Here is a 20,035-nt window from a genome sequence, read left to right as displayed (position 1 = left end):
AAATATTGCGTTACGAAATGACCGTTACGAAATGACCGTCACAAAATGTGTGGCAGAAGTGTAATTTAGCAACCGTGGAGGATGGGATGGATGTCGAGAAAATGTTACCTAGCAACAGTACGGGATATATCTTATAGTTGGTGGTCATCTGAAATCACCAGTCATTCATGAATAGCCACGCCATGACCGAGAGACATACAAGGTGTATATAGGATCACTTGATTTTAGTAAACGGGGAACCTGGTGAAAATTTTTATATACATTATATTCTACTATTTCATGGTTGTGATGCCGTACAAACTTAACCCATGCACGGAGTGGTTACAAAAAATTTACCCTCAGATATTAAGACCATAAAACCACCATTGTGAGGTCGATGATCTAAGTGTTAGGCCCCTTTGAAAACAATCGCCATCAGCCACAACTATAATAGGAGTAATAATAATAATAATTGCAAACTCGTGTCCTCATCCCGAGGTGGTGCAGCTTTTTCAGGCACACCCCCAATGGAGGTGAGCTGCGAGTACCATTTCAACCACATACAAGCCCTCCTGGCATTCTTAAATTTCTAGCAGTACCGGGAATCGAACCCGCGCCACCAAGGACGGCAGCTAATAACACTAACCGTTACGCTACGGAGGCGTAATAATAATAATAATAATAATAATAATAATAATAATAATAATAATAGTAAACGCGACCCGTGGTGTAGTGGTAGCATGCCTGCCTCGTACCTGGAGGATGCGGGTTCGCTTCCACACCAGGTCAGAAAAGTTTACATGAATCTGAGGGCTGATTCGAGATCCACTCTATCTGCGAGATAACAATTGAGTATCTATGTGACGGTGAGATAACGGCCCCGGTGTAGAAAGCCAAGAATAACGGTTGAGGTAATTCAGAGTGGAGGATGGGATGGATGTCGAGACAATGTTACCTAGCAACAGTACGGGATATATCTTATAGTTGGTGGTCATCTGAAATCACCAGCCGTTCATGAATAGCCATGCCATGACCGAGAGACATACAAGGTGTATTTCATGGATGTGATGCCGTACAAACTTAACCCATGCACGGACACCTCGTAATCTGGTGACGTTCGGGCTTAGCACCCTTCGATTAGTGGACCTTGGCCCGTGCGCCATGGGGTTTGGGGAGTTTGGATTAATAACAATAAGAAGAAGAAAATCGAATGGTCAACTTGTTCGGTAGAATTCGTTTAACATTGTATTTCTGATAAAAGGAACATGTTTCGATATGCAAATCCAAATCGCCAATATAGGGAGGTAAAAATTATATTATCAACGTTCCACTTTTACTGAGGGATTTTATGTTTATGACCGACTTTATGCCTATACCACAGCAACATATTTTAAATTGGTATACTTTTCTAATAAATTCTAATAAATTGAAGTATTTTTTAAATATGACCAAAATAAATCTGTAATATTTTGGGTTTACAGTATATAGGTTAAAATAGAAAATTGTACACTGCTCAGTGTGTTAGGTGGACAGGTTCTGTAAACAGTAATATTTTCTGGATATAGCTTTATTTTTCTTCTTCTTCTTATTCTTCTTCTTCTTCTTCTTCTTCTTCTTCTTATTATTATTACCTTCATCCCTAAGGTTGGTGGATGACATATATGTCTCCTAAGCGTTCTTATTATTTTCTGTACCAGCAGTTTCAGGTGGCAAATGGTAGACCTATCTATTAATTGTACTCCAGCTCTTCCAATTTCCCTTCAAACACGGTGGTGCACTAGTCAGAATAATGACAATGCAAGTGGAAAACGAAGCTATTTCTTCTCCTGTTCAAGGTTTCAAACAAGGTGCCTGTCTCATTTGGTCCTTTCAGTAAGTTCTCGTTTGTGATTCTATCAGTTCAAGGTTTTTAAAAAGTCAATGCCAGCTCATCATCTCAAAGGCCTCGAGTTCCAGCACTTCTGTTTTTCTCATGTCCATATTTCTGACCTATAGCTTACAGCACTCATGCTTATTGATGTCCAGCTGAGAGATGAGACAGTTTTTCACACAGGGAGTGTTCAGGGCGATGGCCTGTTAAATATCGTTGCCAACAATATAAAAATCTACTTCTGAATTCAATGTGCGCGAAGCCATGGAACAGCTAGTAATTGTACCAAAGAGGTTATGGTTTCAAGTAATTTTGTTGGTAAATTTTATAAAGTTCAACCCTTCTTATTAGCAGTGCCCAATTCAACAATCTGCGGGAATCATAACTTTTAAGCAGCGACTTCAGATATAGCTTGGTATTGGGAAGAAACAGTGGCGTAGCAAGAGAGTTGGAGTTCTCGTGCACAAAGATCAGGTACCACTGCTGCATTTGTAATAATAATAATAATAGTAATAATAATAATAATGCGACGAGTTGGCAGGGTAGTAAGATAAATTAACTCTAGACTGGTAGCTTCTATACTAAGATTTATTAAATCAGCAGTAAAATAAGCAGGACTAAGAAGCACATAACGTTCGCTCAAAACACGCACACAGTTCGCTCTCTCTCTCTCTCTTAGTTTCTCACTTGTTCTAACACTACAGATTACTCTTATAGTTATGTCACAAAGTCACACGTCACATGCACTCCCACCCTAGCGCAGGGTACGCTGTATTTAAAAAGCGGCCGCACAGTTCACAGTTCGCGCGCGCCTACACAGTGTTACATTAACACACAAGGTCCCACTTCGCATGGCTACACGGTCTCTCCTACGGCGTCAGTCCGCAATGTAGCCCTTCCAGAATATTCCGGATGCTGGATGTATCCAGGATCTTCGTGAGATGGAAGACTCCAGGTTAATCGTCTCGTAATTTCCATAGCCCTATGCCACACTACCACGAACGGAGCGAGAGGTGGCCGGTCTACCACTTGAGCCTTGTTCGTGATTGGTGCGGTTGAAGAGTAAGGAGGTGATGTAACTAGCCCATAGCAAGTTGGCATGGCGGACGCTATAACTATTACAATAATAATAATAATAATAATAATAATAATAATAATAATAATAATAATAATAATAATAATAATAATAATGGTATTGGCTTCACGTGCTACTAGCTACTTTTACGGTTTTCGGAGACGCCGAGTTGCAGCAGTTCAGTCCCGCAGGATTTCTTTCACGTGCCAGTAAATCTACCGACACGAGGCTGACGTATTTGAGCACATTCAAGTACCACCGGACTGTGCCAGGATTGAACCTGCCAAGTTGAGGCCAGAAAACCAGCGTCTGGACCGTATGAGCCACTCAGCCTGTCGCTGCATTTGTAAAGGAGTTTCAAATAAAATTGAAATTGAATTGAATATTGTATTTTTTCCAATTCGCAGTGTTTTCTTTTAGTACATAAAATACTATTAATCTAATATTGATACTTCAAATTCCACGTATACTTCTCAGTTGTCTTTGACCCTCCGATCCCAAGGTAACACTTTCACTGATTTGGTAGATGACCTTTCTGAGATTTCAATTGCAGCGACTTCGCGTGGTTCGTATCTGGAGGGTTGAAAACATCATAGGGTAAAACTGTAACCTAAGTCTGCTGCAAAATAGAGGAAATGTGAGTAAAATAACACTAAAACAAAAATGGATTTAATTTTGTCTCACATCTGAAGGTTCGTATACCAATTCTCTTTGTAGATTACTGTTGGTACTTCTTCCTGTTCTATCTACTAGTTGGACATCTTGTTCTTCTGCAACACAATACAAAAGTACAATTTTTTGTTCCACTTCAGTCTTACTGAGATGGGATTTTCACGTTCTCCCTCTTTCTCTCTGTTCTCATTTGTGCCTGAACATAGGAGAATAAACTGCATATTGATAAATGCTCTTTATTCATTCTGATGTGGATGTTTGTTTGGTTACTGGATTACATGGATTGATTTTCCATTTATTGTTTGTTTTGTTGATTGGTTGGTTACTTGGTTGTTTAATTATCTAGCTGAATTGTGGGCAACTGGCAGTTCCCATGAGCTTCCATCCACGAACAAATCACAACCAGTTTCAAGAAAATACAGTAGTTTAACGAAATATGCACAGTATGTGATGTTGCTGAAGATTTGGATATACTAATGAATGGTACGGACAGAGTCTTGGAGAAGGAGTAGGCCCTACTCGATGAAAATAAATAAGTCCAATACAAAAAGTAATAAGTCAGGTGATGCAGGAAATGTTAGATTAGGATATCATCGCTGCCGGGACAAAACCTCCTATGTGAAATATTTTAGCTTAGAACTTTGGCCGGTAAGGTTCTGTCATCTAAGGTGCAATATTGTGTGCATGACGTCAAGGCATTCTCGCTCTTCATAATATATGTGCTGCGGGTCAGTATATCTCCAAAAATAATTTTCGCATAGGAAGTTTTGTACCGGCAACGACCATATGCAGTTTTAAAGGAAGTAGAAGAATATTCTTATTTTGATTTAAAATAAATAATGACGGCGCAAGTTTGAAGGACATAAAGTGCGGACTAGCGCAAGCAAGGAAGAACTTTCTTAAGAAAAGAAATATGCTCACTTCGAACAATGATATAGGAATGAAGAATTTATTCTGGAGCGTGACATTGTGTGGAAGTGAAACTCGAACGATAACGAGCTCAGAAAGAATGAGAATAGAAGCTTTACGGAAGAATGCTGAACGTGAGATGAGTAGATTAAATCAAAATGATACTGAATCGAATTGGTGAGAGGAGATCGATTTGGCGATATTTGACGAGAAGAGAGAGAATGATAGGACATCTATTAAGACTCTCATGACCTATCCAGTTGGTTTGATAGGGAAGTGTAGGAGGTAAAAATGCGAAGGGTAGCCCAAGGTATGAATATAACAAGCAGATTGGAGCACATGCAGGATGTGGTCGTTACGTATAAAATAATGAAAGTATTAGTACAGGATAAGGGGTATGGATGCTACATCAAACCGGCCTATGGAGTGATAACTCAAACAACAACAATGGAATAGTCCGTATTACTTAATATTGTAACTGGACTGAGAACTAGGTCATGCCACGTTCCTCTAAATGAAGGGCTTAAACGCACTCTGTGACCGAGCGAGTTGGCCGTGCGGTTAGGGTCCGTAGCCGTGAACATTCGTTCGGGAGATGGTGGGTTCGAATTCCACCATAGGCAGTCCTTAAGAATTCAGAGCACTTCGAAAGGTATGAGACGACTTCCGGAAACAGTGTACAAAACATGATGTGATGCAGCTCAGTATCTTCATCGAAGTTTACCCAAACAGCGACAGCACTTAAATTTCACTTTGTTGACATCGTTCTTCTTCAGGAAGCCGTTCGACCCAGAAACATGTGGAAGAAGGTTCTCACTGAACTACGTCAGAAAGAAGGGATGGACTGATACGAATTGTAGCTCTTTGTACAGCATATGCAGTAAAAATCATTCCAACTCTTCAGATCGTGGATATTTGCTAGGATGGGGAAAATGTCAGGGATACACCAAGATATGACGTAAGTGAATCAGTGTTCAATATCCTTTATGGGAGTAGATCTGGCGGTAGGTATATCAACTAACATTTTGGGGAGTCAGCCAGAACTTGCGGTCAATTTGTCAACCATAACTTTCTTTCTTAATACGTTCACCCTCCAGGCCTGGATTTTCTCTCGGACTCAGTGAGGGTTCCCACCTCTACCACCTCAATGGCAGTGTCCTGGAGTGTGAGACATTAGGTAGAGGATACAACTGGTGTATAGGACGAGTACCTCGCCCAGGAGGACTAAATTGCTTTTCTGAACCGGGGCCTTGTAGGGGATGGCAAGACAAGAGAGAGGGAGGGAAGCGGACGTCATCTTAAGTTAGGTACCATTCCGGCATTTGCTGGAGGAGAAGTAGGGAACCACAGAAAGCCATCTCGAGGAAGATTGAGGTGGGAATCGAACCCCCTATACTTAGGTAACCTCCCGAGGCTGGACCCCGTTTCAGTCTTAGTAGCACTTTTCAAATTTTGTGGCAGAGGTGGAAATCGAACTCGGGTCTCTGGGGATGGCAGCTAATCACACTAACCACGACACCACAGAGGCGGTCTAACCATAAATTTACTGTACGAAAAGGACGGGCGATCGCGATATGAATCACGTGGTCCGGTATGAATTCAGCTATTGAGAAGTATCTACTCTCTCTCTCTCTCTTAGTGATGAATGCGCCGAAGTAGGCTACCCTGAAGTACAAAGATATTTCTTTTTTCCGCTAAAGTTGTCAGAAGATCACAATGTATATGCTCCGAACCTTGTTGTCGAGAACTGCAGGACCCATATAGCATACGTTCACACGAGCGAACGTATGATCAATAGTTCCGGTATTTTCCTCTTGCTGAGAATCGCAATTTGACATGCCTTTATCAGTCACTCATCCTGTCGGGGCAAGCTGCCTCACAAAGAATATCGTGAGCTATTTGTTAGAAATCTGTGGTACTAAGGGGGAAACTGGTATGTATTCACGGTTTTGATGTCGGTATGTTAGGCTTTGAGAAGAAGATTGTGATGGTTTGCAAAAAATACGCTGTGCACAAAATAGAGATTCCGATATGTTCAGTACTATGAAATTGACCGATGACAGAACCAACGAAGTTGCACATATCGGGCTCTGGCGTCTTTTCTCAGTGGCCGAGACATTTCAACTTCATGAAATGAGCCAGGACGACTTTAAAGTGTTTTCACAACTTGTTCAGGAACAACTGATTCGAAGGACTACTGAAACGGATGGCACGGAAATGGACTGGCCGAAAGTTAATTTATATCTAATATATGAAATGTTTCGGTGTAGTAAAACTGTAAAAAATTATCTTGGAATCTCTCTAGATGAACAGCTCTCCTGTCCGCGCATATGCCAACAACTTGCAGGCAAGTACAGTATTTGCGTCATGCATACCTTCTAGTGATGGCATATTTGATTCATTTTACTGAATCGATTCATTTGATTCGTTCACGTTACTGAATCGATACAGTGATCCTATTTACGGTAGATCAGAGTCACCATCAGCTACAGAGCTGAGAGCGACACATTAACTGGACGGCCGCTCCGTCTCTACCTGCTTCCCGCCGCTCACTCCTGTCTGTGCGGTGCTTAAATGAGCAAACTTCGACACCCCAAAACAGGTGCTAAATATACGAGTGCGCATATAATTTTGATATGGCTGAAAAAACATTCCTACAGAAGTCGTTGTTCCAAATCTCAATCAGATCAGAGACTTACAGATGGAAATGTTCCCCTGTAAGTTTTGCACCCCTGACTTTGCTGAAGGTTTTCCGAAAACGATTCCAGTCTGGCTCGAGCAGTTCCACACATTTTCTCCTCGAATCCTGTTTCGCATAACACTCGACAATGTACAAGCGCTGTTTTATCGCGAGCACCATTTCGTGTTGCATTGAGCTGGTCTCGAAACAGGACTGCCAGCCTCACTCACTCACATATAATGACACAGCGACGTACTCGGGAGATGTGCAGGCTCAGACATTGGACAGCAACCAATTGGTACAACGAAATCACAGTTTTCAGCATATCCTGGAATGGGCAGTTCTACTGTTCATTAACAAGTGTCAAATCCGTCTCGGTTTTATGAATATCTTCCAGGCCATTTCATTTTTACACACTCTGTTCTACATCCTTTAAGAAATAGCAACTACCGGACGAGTTGGCCGTGCGGTTAGGGGAACGCGGTTGTGAGCTTGCATCCGGGAGATAGTGGGTTCGAACCCCACTGTCGGCAGCCCTGAAGATGGTTTTCCTTGGATTCCCATTTTCACACCAGGCAAACGCTGGAGCTGTACCTACATTGATGCCACGACAGCTGCCTTTCCACTCCTAGGCCTTTCCTGTCCCATCGTCGCCAGAAGTCTTATCTGTGTCGGTGCGACGTAAAACAAATTGCAGAAAAGTAGCAACTGGCTAGATAACCCAGTTTTTTTGTTGGTCCAACCCTTGTCCCATATCTCTACGGATTCAGTTATGAGGTGTGATGACTCTGTCGTAGCAGGTTTTTATGACCGGATGTCCTACCTGACGTCAATCTCATCAGAGAAGTTAACGAGTTGAAATGGATGACGTGAAATATGATAATAGGAAGGGAGTGGCTGAAAACCCGTGCCGGCACATAGCCTGCTCCTGTCGAATAGCACCAAGGGGTCTGCTCAAGGCTTAACGTCTCCATCCGACGGATGAATCACCATCAACAGTGTCGTATGCCTTCATTCCATACGAGCATTGCAGAGAGGTTTATAATTTAATCCGGGATCTATTGATCTATTGATTAGCATTTGTATACCTTCACTTCCCCTACCCTTCCGGTCAACCAACTGATGGTGAAAATCTTTCGAACGACGGGACTCGAACCGGCTAACCACGGTGTTAGGCTGTTTAGTCTACAACGCCTTATCAGTCATGGCCACCAAGTGGTCTGCTAGATAGCTCAGTACGAAAATGATTATGCTGCGTTTTATGTCTCAAAATATCTGAAATTTGTGTCTTTGTAGACTCACATGGATTACACCTCAAAATGTAATTGAAGACTACTACCAGTTTTATCTCACCGTCCTAACATCAGTTCTGCATACTCTCTTCTTATCTCTTTCAAACACGTTTGCAATAAAAGTATTACAGATTCATAAAAGCGATAAGCTTTCTTAAGCTCAGTGAGACAGGTCAAAATTATCAGTTTATCTGCAAGGGTCGGTTCGCATTTCTCCGGATATAAAATCCCGGAGATAAGTATTTAACTGCAATACCCCACAGGAGTTTAAAAACTCATTAACCTTAATTGCTTTCATAAAGCTGGAAGTGTCCTCTCACAGTTAACGAGACAAGCCTGAAGGCAACTAGCGCACTGAATGGGAGACTGAACTATCTTCAAACAACTCATTTCCCTTAATAGAATGTTGAAGAGGGTTACACAGAAATAAAAATTTATTTCTCTCACCACGTTCCTTAAATACACCTCATTTAAATTTGGAAGGGATAAATCGTCTCGTAACATTCAACTGGTTTTGAGAGACCTGGTACTTGATCAACAGGGAGATGCAAATACGAAAAAGAAACGGAAAGTGGTAACATCATGTTCAATTTCGCAAGCTGTAAGACTGGTAATATATCGGTTATTAACTAAAATTATAAAAAAAGAAATGACTATACGAGGGCTGTAAGCAGAGTAGTGGCAACGTAGTCCAGACACTCGCAAGAGGACGGGCATGCACACAAAGGATATGGGAGCGGTCAGATGTTGTTATTTTTGATGGGTAGTGTGCTTCTGACGGACAACCAGTTGGGAGTGTTTTTTGCTGTGTGGCATTGAAGTGAAGAGTGCCAATTCAGCCCCTATAAAGCATTTTTTCAAATGATGATCAGCGTTCATGGATTAAAATTGAGGTTTCTCTTGGCAAAAATGCATCAGAATTTTATGGAACATTACGTGAAACCTGTGGCGAGAATGCAATACCCGTTTACCCGCTCGGTGCCACTGCCAGTCCCACGTTCTGGTCATTTCTAGGATGAATGCATCCTGCGTAGTTCAGGCGGATGTCTAACCAATTTGGTGTGAGCGCTGTTGAGCCAAGTTGAACGGCATCATTCAGCATAGCAGTGATTCAACCCTCAAACTTCGTCGTGGTATTTCCGGTGTATAAACTGCGCCGTGGTGTCATTAATGGCGCTGGGTATGTAGAGGCGAATAACTATGTTGTTCGAAACTTCTTGAATACACTGTTATTAGGCTATTCTAATATGATGTATTATTTACAGAATTTGCACATAAAGACGCGACAAGACAAATTCAAACTTAATATGAAATTTAAGAGTTTTATGTAAAGAAGATCAGCGTAAATTAAATGAATTTTTTTTCACGGGAAAGACAAAGATTATAGCAACTAGAAAACTTAATAAATTAATTATGTTTCTCATACAGTCGTATTGCTCAACACTTTAATTAGCACTACAAATTTACATCTCTACATTCTTGGCAAATCACCATTTATACCTATTTCTGCCTTATACAGCTGATGAATCACTACAGAGTGACCGCAAAGTGTTTTGCGAATTTGGTGTACTCTCCTCGTTTGAGTAAAACTCTTCCTCAGACACAGAATCGTGCATAGAATTAAAATCAGGATCGTCATCATCACGATCACTTTGCTCACTATTATCAGCATCCCCATCGAGATCAAATATTTAATTAATGTTGTATAATTTCTGAAATATTGGTGTCCAAAACTGAAACACGAGCTTCTGTGACAGACGCCATCAAATAAGCTACCCACAGACCCCTTCAGTCACACGCAAAAGTTATTACAATGAAAGAACACGCATGACAACATTTACGATATAAAGTGCGTTGTGAAGTTGAATATGACACCACTAACGGTTATTAAACTGCTACAAAACGTACTGAAATGAACAGAAGCTTGCAAGCCTGGCAATAGTTAAACTAAACAAAGGCGGGAAGGTACAGCGACTACCAACAATACCATACGGAACTATTACCTGTTATAAGAGCAAGTTAATTCAACGGTATCATAAGTGACCCCACGACGCAGTTTTAGGGTTAGACTGACACCATGAGTGCTCTCGTTTCCATAGACCATCGAAGGACTGTCCGGATGGTCACAGTCATCAAACGGCGTGGCACATATTAATGAAATGTCTTAATATCGGGAAACTTGTGTCCCATCGGGATCTATATCAAATCACCGGCGTACAGGAATGGCAGCGTATGCAGTGGCTGGCATCTACCTGGCCAGATACCGCAACGAAGGAAGTATATTTCTGCGGCGTATTGTCGCCATTGACGAGACGTAGACTCAGTTAAAGCTTCAGTCGAATGAATTGCGACACCGTCGTTCGCCACGTCCAAATAAATTTCACCAAGAAGGCATTCGGATGAAGCTTATGCTGATTGTGGCTTACGACTACGGGGGTTTTATTCTTACGCATGCAGTACCTGATAGAAAGGACTTGTTTACAGACTACTAAACGTAGTACCATGCAGGAAAGAAGTAAATATAATAAATAGTTTTCTGCGTAACAGATTGTTCACAGTACATGTGAACAAACCAAAAAAACCAGGCAGTTCAAACTAAGCAAAGGTCTGTCACAAGGTTCTGTTCTTGCACCATTCCTTTCAAACTTTACTTGTACGACATGCCGCAAACCTCCAGCAGGAAATATGGGTATACTGACGACTGGACCAAGACCACACAACAACGATCCTTTTCTGTGACGGGAGAAACCTTGACGACTGACTATTTCAAAATATGAAGACTCTGCCCTAATATGACACAATCTGAACAAGTTCGTAAACCGGGAATTCTATGTTATCTTTAATGGTGTACAGCTTCACCACAATAAACACCCTAAATATCTTGGTGTGACATTGGACATATCCTTCAACAACCGTCAACTAGGAGCAAGACACTACGTCCTGTGTAAACTGACGACCACTTCAAGTGGTGCTCAGGCAAATGTGCTCCGGACGACTGCACTTGGAATAATTTACTCCGTGGCTGAACAGTATATTGTGCACCAGTTTTGCTCAACAGCTGTAATGATACGTAGACTGACCTCCAGTTAAACCAAACTATGACCATCTCGGACCATTAAATCCACCCCAGTTTACTGGTTAAGAACTATCTGTGATATTGCTCCTTCGCATTTTAGGAGACAAAGCAGATTAATCGGATACTTAGTGTCCAATCCACAGTTACCAATCAATGCTATTATTTCAGATAGCTTCAAGAAATCCACCAATATCAGCAGGGTTGATTCACTCAGTAAAGAATTTCAAGCTTCAACAGAAATGGATTGAGGGATGGCCCACCAAAGCACCTCCAAAAGGGAACGAGTCAAACAGCATAATCTAAATAACGCGGGATTCCAGCCACCCTGTCAGTTATGGGCCCGATTGAAGCGGATACGCACTAATCATGGACGCTGTACTGCCTTGGTATATAAGTTGGGTTGGAAACCATCAGCTGCCTTCGACTGCGGGAATGACAGTCAGACAATCTCCCAGGGCTCCATGGTTAAACGGTTAGCGTTCTGGCCTTTTAGTCAAAGGGGCTCGGGTTCGATTCCCGGCAGAGTCAGAAAATTTAACCATATTGGTTCATTTCGCTGGCACGGGCACTTGGTGTATGTGTTGTCTTCATTATTATTTCGTCCTCATCACGACACGCAGGTGGCCAACGGGCGTCAAATCGAAATCCCTGCATCTGGCGAGCCGAACTTGTCCTCGGACACTCCCGGCAATAAAAGCCATACGCCATTTCCATTTCAAACCTATCACATCACCTCTGAGTGTCCTATCAGGTGTTACCCAGGTGGAAGACAAGATTTTATTGATCCGACATCCGAAGTAGTTGAATGGCTCAAGAACCTGGACTGCAATTTATAACGGCTGCTGGAAAGTGCATATTATAAAAAAAATCTTTTTTCAAATTTGTTTTACGTTCCGCTGACGCTGGTAGGTCTTACGGCAACGATGGGATGGGAAGGTCCTAGGAGGGGGAGGAAAACGGCCGTGGCCTTCATTAAGGTACAGCCCCAGCATGTGCCTGGTGTAAAAATGGGAAAACACGGACAATCATCTTCAGGGTTGGCCTCGAACCCACTATCTCCCGCATGCAAACTCACAGCTGCCCGCCCCTAACCGCACGGCGAATTCGTCCTCTCCTTTTCATTGTTTACTCCCCATTGTTTTGTGTTTTATGTAAGTCATACGCTATTGTCGATTTCTGGGGCGACATCTGCGTCCGGCTATGCGGCGTAAGCGTCCACGTTTCTTACGAGACTGTCACCTTGTCGTGTTGCATGACAACGCACGTTGTCAAGTCGCAAACAGTGTCAAGCTCTTATTGCAACAGTGGTATTGGGATGTCTTGGAACACACTACGTACTGACCAGACATGAGACCATTTCAATTCGACCTGTTTCCGATGTTGAAGGAACCCTTCCGAGGCAGCCAATATCCTGACGTGGCATCTTATCTCCGCGCATTAGGTTGCTCCGTCACTGTCATCAGCCATGCCATCGGTCCCCAAAGGATTACCAACATTTGGTAAAAGTCAATAGACTTTACGTGTAACTGCAATGAATGTAATGCAGTTGTACTTGTTCGTTCATTACATATTAATTTCTATCAATATTGCAATATCTTTAATTACGGCCCTCGTTCATAACACCACAAAGAAATCAGGCAATAGTCATGACGTTCTTCCGGTAATGCGTTGCTTCGCGTGACATTTCTTATATATTACATTTTAAATATTATAACCTGAGCTGAACGGAAGCTGAACATTAGCGTGAAGAAGACAAATCCACTATTAGAAAAAATACCATACCATTGTTAGAGAAAACTGCGGCTGGAAACTCAAGAATGGGACAAGAGGAACATTTCTCCAACTATGGTAGCGTCATTACTGGGTGTAAAGGAAGTACCTAAGAAATCCAACGTAGAATTGCGCTAGGAAAGAAATATGAAATGCCCTTATTATCAGCAGCCTGGAGCTGACAGAAGAATTATCAAAAAACTACTTCTGAAGAACTTTGTTATGAAGCAATAAGAGTTTGACGTTGAGGAAGAGCGAATAAAATGCGCAGAAATATGAGTACAGTCTATGTGGAAATAACACACACGGTACAGAAGAATGTACGCCGGTAACTGTAATGTGTGAAAGCAGAAGAAAGTCCTTTGGCCACACCTACTGCATAGTGTAACAATTTTCTTCCTTAAATCGCAGAGAGGAAAATTTCCGCGAAGGGAGGAAGAGGATTACCAATAAAAAATAATGTGAACAATTTGAATACCACGAAAGGTTTAATATGATCAAAAGTGTTACGTAGGCCTACCAAAAATTAGGATTCCCTATTTCTTTCCTTGTATAGAAATTTAGCATGGAAATATGAGCATGCGCGACAGATCTATGACGTAGCAATCATACACTGGCCGGGCAAGTCCAGTATGGTGGAAGTAGCGCAGCAGGAGTCGCTCGTATTCTCTCTCCCGCCGCCTCCGAGGTTCGGTCTATGACAAAGTTTCTACCGAAACTGCGACGGGACATTCAAGACAAGAAGCGTGGAATGTTCAGTGCAAATGTTGTGCCGATCCATGGCAATGCTCGCCATCATACGGCTTTCATCTTTTCTTGCAACTCAGGAAATTCCTATCCTCCTTGTCTGGTTTCATCTCCTCTATTCGAGAGCAACCATTTCACTAAGGTATTCTGAAATCCACGCTCCAAGGTACTTTACAGTTTTTGCTCTCTTGGTGTCACTGACTCTCATAGTTCGAGGGGTGTCTTTGATATTGATAATTAGCTCGATATTTCCAATGTTGATCAGGAGACCTGTTTTAGCCGCTATTGCGTGTAGTGTTTCGAGCTGGCATGCCGCTTGCTAGTAAACTCAGGTCATCCGCAAAGGGCAGGCATGGGAACCTAAGGTTGTCTACTTTGACCCCCATTATTAATCCGGCGTTCACTGGTAGGGATGTGGTCCATTCTCTGATTATCTTCCCCAGGATACAGTTAAATAATGTATATGAGATTCCATCTCCTTGCTTCACCCCTGTTTTGATTGGGAAGCTTCCTGAGATCTCTCCTCTGAAATTATTACGTAACTTTGGCATTTATTACGTAGTAACAAGCGTACGATAAAATCTTTATGAAGTATATAAAGTCTTTATGAAGTATATTAAGTTAGAGGATGTTTCGGAGACAGTAATTTCAAACACACATATCATTGGTGCGTGAACGCGTCGTGCCTATCACTTCAAATGGGATCGGTATGGAATTAGTAGAGTGCGAGGAAAGTACTGGGAACTCTGAGGAGTTCTTAGTAGGTACAGGGCTTTGATGAATACAAAGGAATCAAAAAATAAATATAAACGAATTTCAACAAACAATAAATAACATGCGTTTTGAATCGAACAGGCAATAACAACATCCATTACCTGGAACTTGAAATAACAGAATGTCTTCAAATTGCAATTGTTTGTTGACAACGGAGATCGCACGATCCATCAAATCGGCCACTTTAAATTGCAAGACAGGCAAGTTAAAAACATATACTTCGAGCGATAATGCCTAACAAAAACAAATTCCTCAAGGAAAGAATTAGGGAACGTGAAAGGGGGAAGTCGGGAGAGGGAGGTCGAATGCTGCATCTGCGTTTATTTCACTTTACATATAAAGGAAGCGATGGAGCTGCTTAAAGTTTATCGCTTAGAGTTTAATGAAGTTAAATAGAACACATGACCTTGACCACATGTTTGCGCACTATGTTTCTATCAAAATTAATTCCTGAACAAATTGACGATTTAGTTCTCACAATTGGAAGGCGGACGTAATATATAGTACAGAAATGGATAAAAGTTCCAGTTGGCACATCGCTTCTCGGGACACACAACGCATCTCTGAAGCGGACCTCGCTGATCTCCGTTGAAGAAACTCCTGTTATATTTGATAGGCTGGGTGGCTATCCATTTTTACTGCAAGCTCCCGCCGACCTGAAGAAAGCACATAGGACGATTCCTCGTTGGATGTTAGCCTTCCCACTACCTTTCTACACCATGGCTACCGCCACCTCCATCACCAACAGCACGACCTCTGTCCTCACCTTTTCCTACTATCCTATGACGGCACTTACGTCTTATCATCCGTCACCGCTTACGTCCACCCTTCTTTCTTTGCCATTTCCTCTTGGTTTAATCAGTGTTCCATCTCCACCCCCAGCAATCTACACCGACCACCAACTGATGCCACACCAGCAACCACGTCGACTCCGTTACAACCATCTACAACCATACCAGCAGCAAATGCCAGCCAACTGCCATCACCGCCTTCAACCTCATCTACTAATACTGTCTACAGCTGTGCCGTTCGCGGCGTCAACCCTCTCCTTCCAGCAACAGAAGTTCAATGTCACCTCCGCCTTCACGCCATTCCATTCCGGAAGGCTTTCCGCATTTTCAACACCAATGGCCCCACGTACTTAGTGCGTCTTCAACTATCTACTGCAGCAGCCGTCGACTATCTCATCGCCAACGATGCAACGCTCTACGGGCGTCTTCATAAAGTCGAAACTTCTCGTTATCCTCCCTGCTCCCTACACCACGTCGTCACACCCGGCCAGATCATCCTCCCTTTCAACCTACGCTCTACGTCCGCCCATCTTCTCCCCATCAGAATATCTCTTTACCCCCACTGCCGACAATTGAACATCCACGATACTTCACAACCCTCCTCTACCATACCCTCTCAACACTTCACCACCTCATCCTTCCCAGCAACTTCCAAACCGCCACTCTTATGTATATCTTCACTTTTCCCATCTCCCTTAAGAACATCACGTCTAATGCACATCCTCTTTCATTAACAGCACCGTAGCCACTTCTCATTCAATCTGTCAAATCGTTTTTCATTTATCGTATCCCTCAGTTATCTTCACCTCTCTTGGCCCGAAAGATCGCGTTACGATCTAGGAGGCCCTCCCCATCCTTTGGGCGGGAAATGAAAACTAAGAATGTTCCAGTTAAGGCCTGAAGGGCAAATCGGAAGACAAGCTCCCTACGTTCAATGCTCAATTAAACATAAGTTTTTAGCTCACACAGCGTCACACGATGCTGAATTGTAGATGGTCGGAATTAAAAGGGTACGTGCAGAAACACGCACTCTGGCGTAGGCGCTCCACACCAGACAGCTATCGAAGCTGGACTGATATTAGAGGGAAAGAGTTCGGGTATTTCTAGGAGGACAGAAGTAATGTCGTCGAAGAAAGAAAGCATGGAGAGGCTTCGAGAAAGTTCGCTGACGTCACAAGTCACATGGTCGAAGAAGTCTACGCAAGTGCAACATCATTAGTACAAATTTGGTAGGCGAAGATGGCGCATAGACGAGGGTGATGAGCAGGTACAGAACAACTTTCTCCTTGCGATAATAGGGAGCAGTCACATGCTTCCGCCGCCTGATGAAATCCGAAGGATTGGCGAAGCATAGTAGACGATGGCATAGTCGATGTCCCGGGAGAGACACGATCGTAGAAGATGAAGTTTGAGACAGTAGGGAGAAGAAAAATATACTAACGAAAGAAACAAAACTGACAGCATAAATAGTTCAAATGATGCAGGTAGACAGGTAAAGGATATGCCGAAAAGGGGAGATGCGAAGACGAGAGACAGGGCAAGATAAGAGAAGATAAGGAAAAAGAGAATAAAGAGAGACATGATAAAGAGAAGAAAGACTGTCCGGACCGTTTACAAAGATTAATTTAAGAGAAATGAAACTAGTGTGCAAAATTAATAGTAGTGTAGTATTAAGAGAAACATTTTTGCGGGAAAGGAGAGTTAGAAATATTATTTTAATATCCCATAATTTTAGAAAATTTTAATATTAATTTACATTTATGACATAGAAAGTGAAAAATGTTACAAAAAGTGTTTTAGTTTTCCATGATTTAAAAATTATAGATTAATTTACATTTATAAGATAAAGAATGAAAAGGGAAAAAGAGTGATCTAAAGTTTCATGGGAGAGTCCAACTTGTAGGGCAGGAGTGAAGAGAGACAATTGAGCGAGCAAAATTTTATGTTTAGAAAGCGAAAAGGAAACATTAAAAAAGAAGGAAACAAGAGCGCGAAGATGTGGCAAGGAAAAAAAGGATTTATTAAATATTGAAGACATACAGACACAAGATTCCACCTTCCCCTCTATTCTCCCATATCGAAAATAAGAAAACAGCGGGGGATGATTATTGAGAATTTTTTAACTGGGAAACGTGAACGCAATTAGTTTCAGTGGAACTATAAAGCAATTGAAGAAGAATGGTGACGGGATTAAGAAAAGCAAGATTACTAAAAGGGCCTAACCAACGAGAAAAGCTTAGCTGAAATATGGTTTGCAGAAGAAATCTGAGGACGTTTTTTTAACAAAACAAGGTCAGAAGTTAGAAACTTTACCGGGGAATGACGAGCATCGTGAATCCGTTTATGAGTTTGCTGGGCATAACGAAGATTATGCAAAGCATATTGAAGGTCATCACGAGAAAGAAAATGGAGATCCAATGTAAACAATAGGGAGGTACAAATTTCTCTTCCTAAAGGAGTAGAATTATTGATCGTAGCATTGAGGGCTAAAGAAAATTGGAAATGTTGAAGATCCCAGGATCGTTGGCCTTGGGAATGAAAAATAGAAAGGAAACCTTTCTAATTACGACGGAATCGTCCGACCATGTTGGATTGGAGATAACAAAGTGAGGTAAATATTTTTATAATGCCATAAGAAAAACGAAATTTATAAAATATATCAAGAAACAAAAATATTAGCATTATCAGAAACTAAATATTTATGTAGACCAGCGGTAGGAAAGATTTGATTAGATAGGAGATTGATGATTATTTGAGAAGAAATGTTACGAAGAGGCCGTAAAATTAGAAATTTAGAAAAGCCATCTAATAATGTAAAAATATAAGGAACTGATCGAGAGGATTTTACGACATGTCCAACAACATCGACATAAAATATTTCTGTGGGATATGTTGGAGGGGGCGCAGGATATGACCAAGGAGTTATTGTATGTGAAGGTTTATTCTTTTGGCAAAGTTCACAAGATGTTACCCAAGAAAATACATCATTACGCATGTTGGGCCAAAAGAACTGGGAAGCTAGAACAGAGCAGGTTTGGGCTATATCAAAATGACCTCCAACAGGCGAACCATGGAAATATATACCACGTGGCGTAAAATAGATGGGGTGAACAACACGAGGAGTAGATTTATGAGTGGGTTTAAACAGGAGTAAACGATTAAATATAGGAAAGGGTCCATTATACTGAGAAGATGCAATAGCCTTCTGTATCTAAATACATTAAGGGTCATTGAGTTGGTGTTGGTGGCAGGAGAGAAAGGAAAGAAGAACATCAACAAGAGATGAAACAGCATTAACTTTATCACAAGAAAGATTAATTAATTGAGAATCGAGATCATCCGTGTTGTGGAATTGGCATGATAATGCCTCGGCAACGGAATTTTTATGGTCCGAGACGAATTCAAGAGAAAATTTAAAACGAGGTAATCGAAATAGCCAACGACCAGTACAACCAATTTTAGGTGCAATATTAAGTAGCCAAGAAAGTACTTGATTGTCAGTTTTAACAAAAGAAAATGACGACCATCAAGATATTCCGAGAAGTGGTCGATAATGAGTATCAAAACAAGGGCTTCTCTTTCGCAGGTTTAGTATTTTCTTTCAGTAGGAGATAAAATGCGACTGAAATAGGCAACAGGAAGGGTCTGACCATGTGTAGTTTGATTTAAGACGCCGCCAATTGCAACATCGGGAGCATAAAAATAACTGAAAATATCATCAATAAACGGAAATATATATTTTTGTGTTTTATATCGGAAAAAGGGTGTTCACCAAAAGTGGCATAATGTGGGAGCTAATATTAAGGCCAAAATGGACTTTACGAAACTGATGTAAAGCATTACAAGTAATAAAGGCAGTATATTTAGAGCTAACTTCATCGAGGTGAATATGATTATAGGCAGAGTTAAAGTCAAAAATAGTAAAGTATTTAGCACCAGAAAATGTTGAAAGGAGTTTGTACTTTAGGCATAGCATAAGCGTTGTATAAGATACGAGAATTCAACATTCGATAATCGACAATGAATGTTAAATATCCGTCGGGTTTATCTATTGTGAAAGCAGGCGTCGCATAATCAGAATACGATGGGACTATTATTCGATCCGCTAACACATTTTCCACCAATTGGTTAATAATTTCCACCCGGGGAGAACTAAGGTGATAGGGTGAAGTTCGAACAGGGTTTGTGTCGGTACGATAGATATGTGCTTGGAAGTTTTTACGGTACCAATAGTAGGTGTAATTACATCAGGGAATTCATTAAGCAAACTCTGAATCTGATAAGATTGATCAGAATTAAAGTAAAGAGAATGCGTGTTATGGGGAAAAGATTTTGAGAGGGATAATCAAATATATTAATAAGAGGGACTAAAATATTTGAAAAATTAAAATGAACCGAAG

The sequence above is a fragment of the Anabrus simplex genome, chromosome 4 (assembly GCF_040414725.1).
Source record: "Anabrus simplex isolate iqAnaSimp1 chromosome 4, ASM4041472v1, whole genome shotgun sequence".
In the NCBI taxonomy this organism is placed as follows: Eukaryota; Metazoa; Arthropoda; class Insecta; order Orthoptera; family Tettigoniidae; genus Anabrus; species Anabrus simplex.
This window is presented reverse-complemented; position numbering follows the sequence as displayed.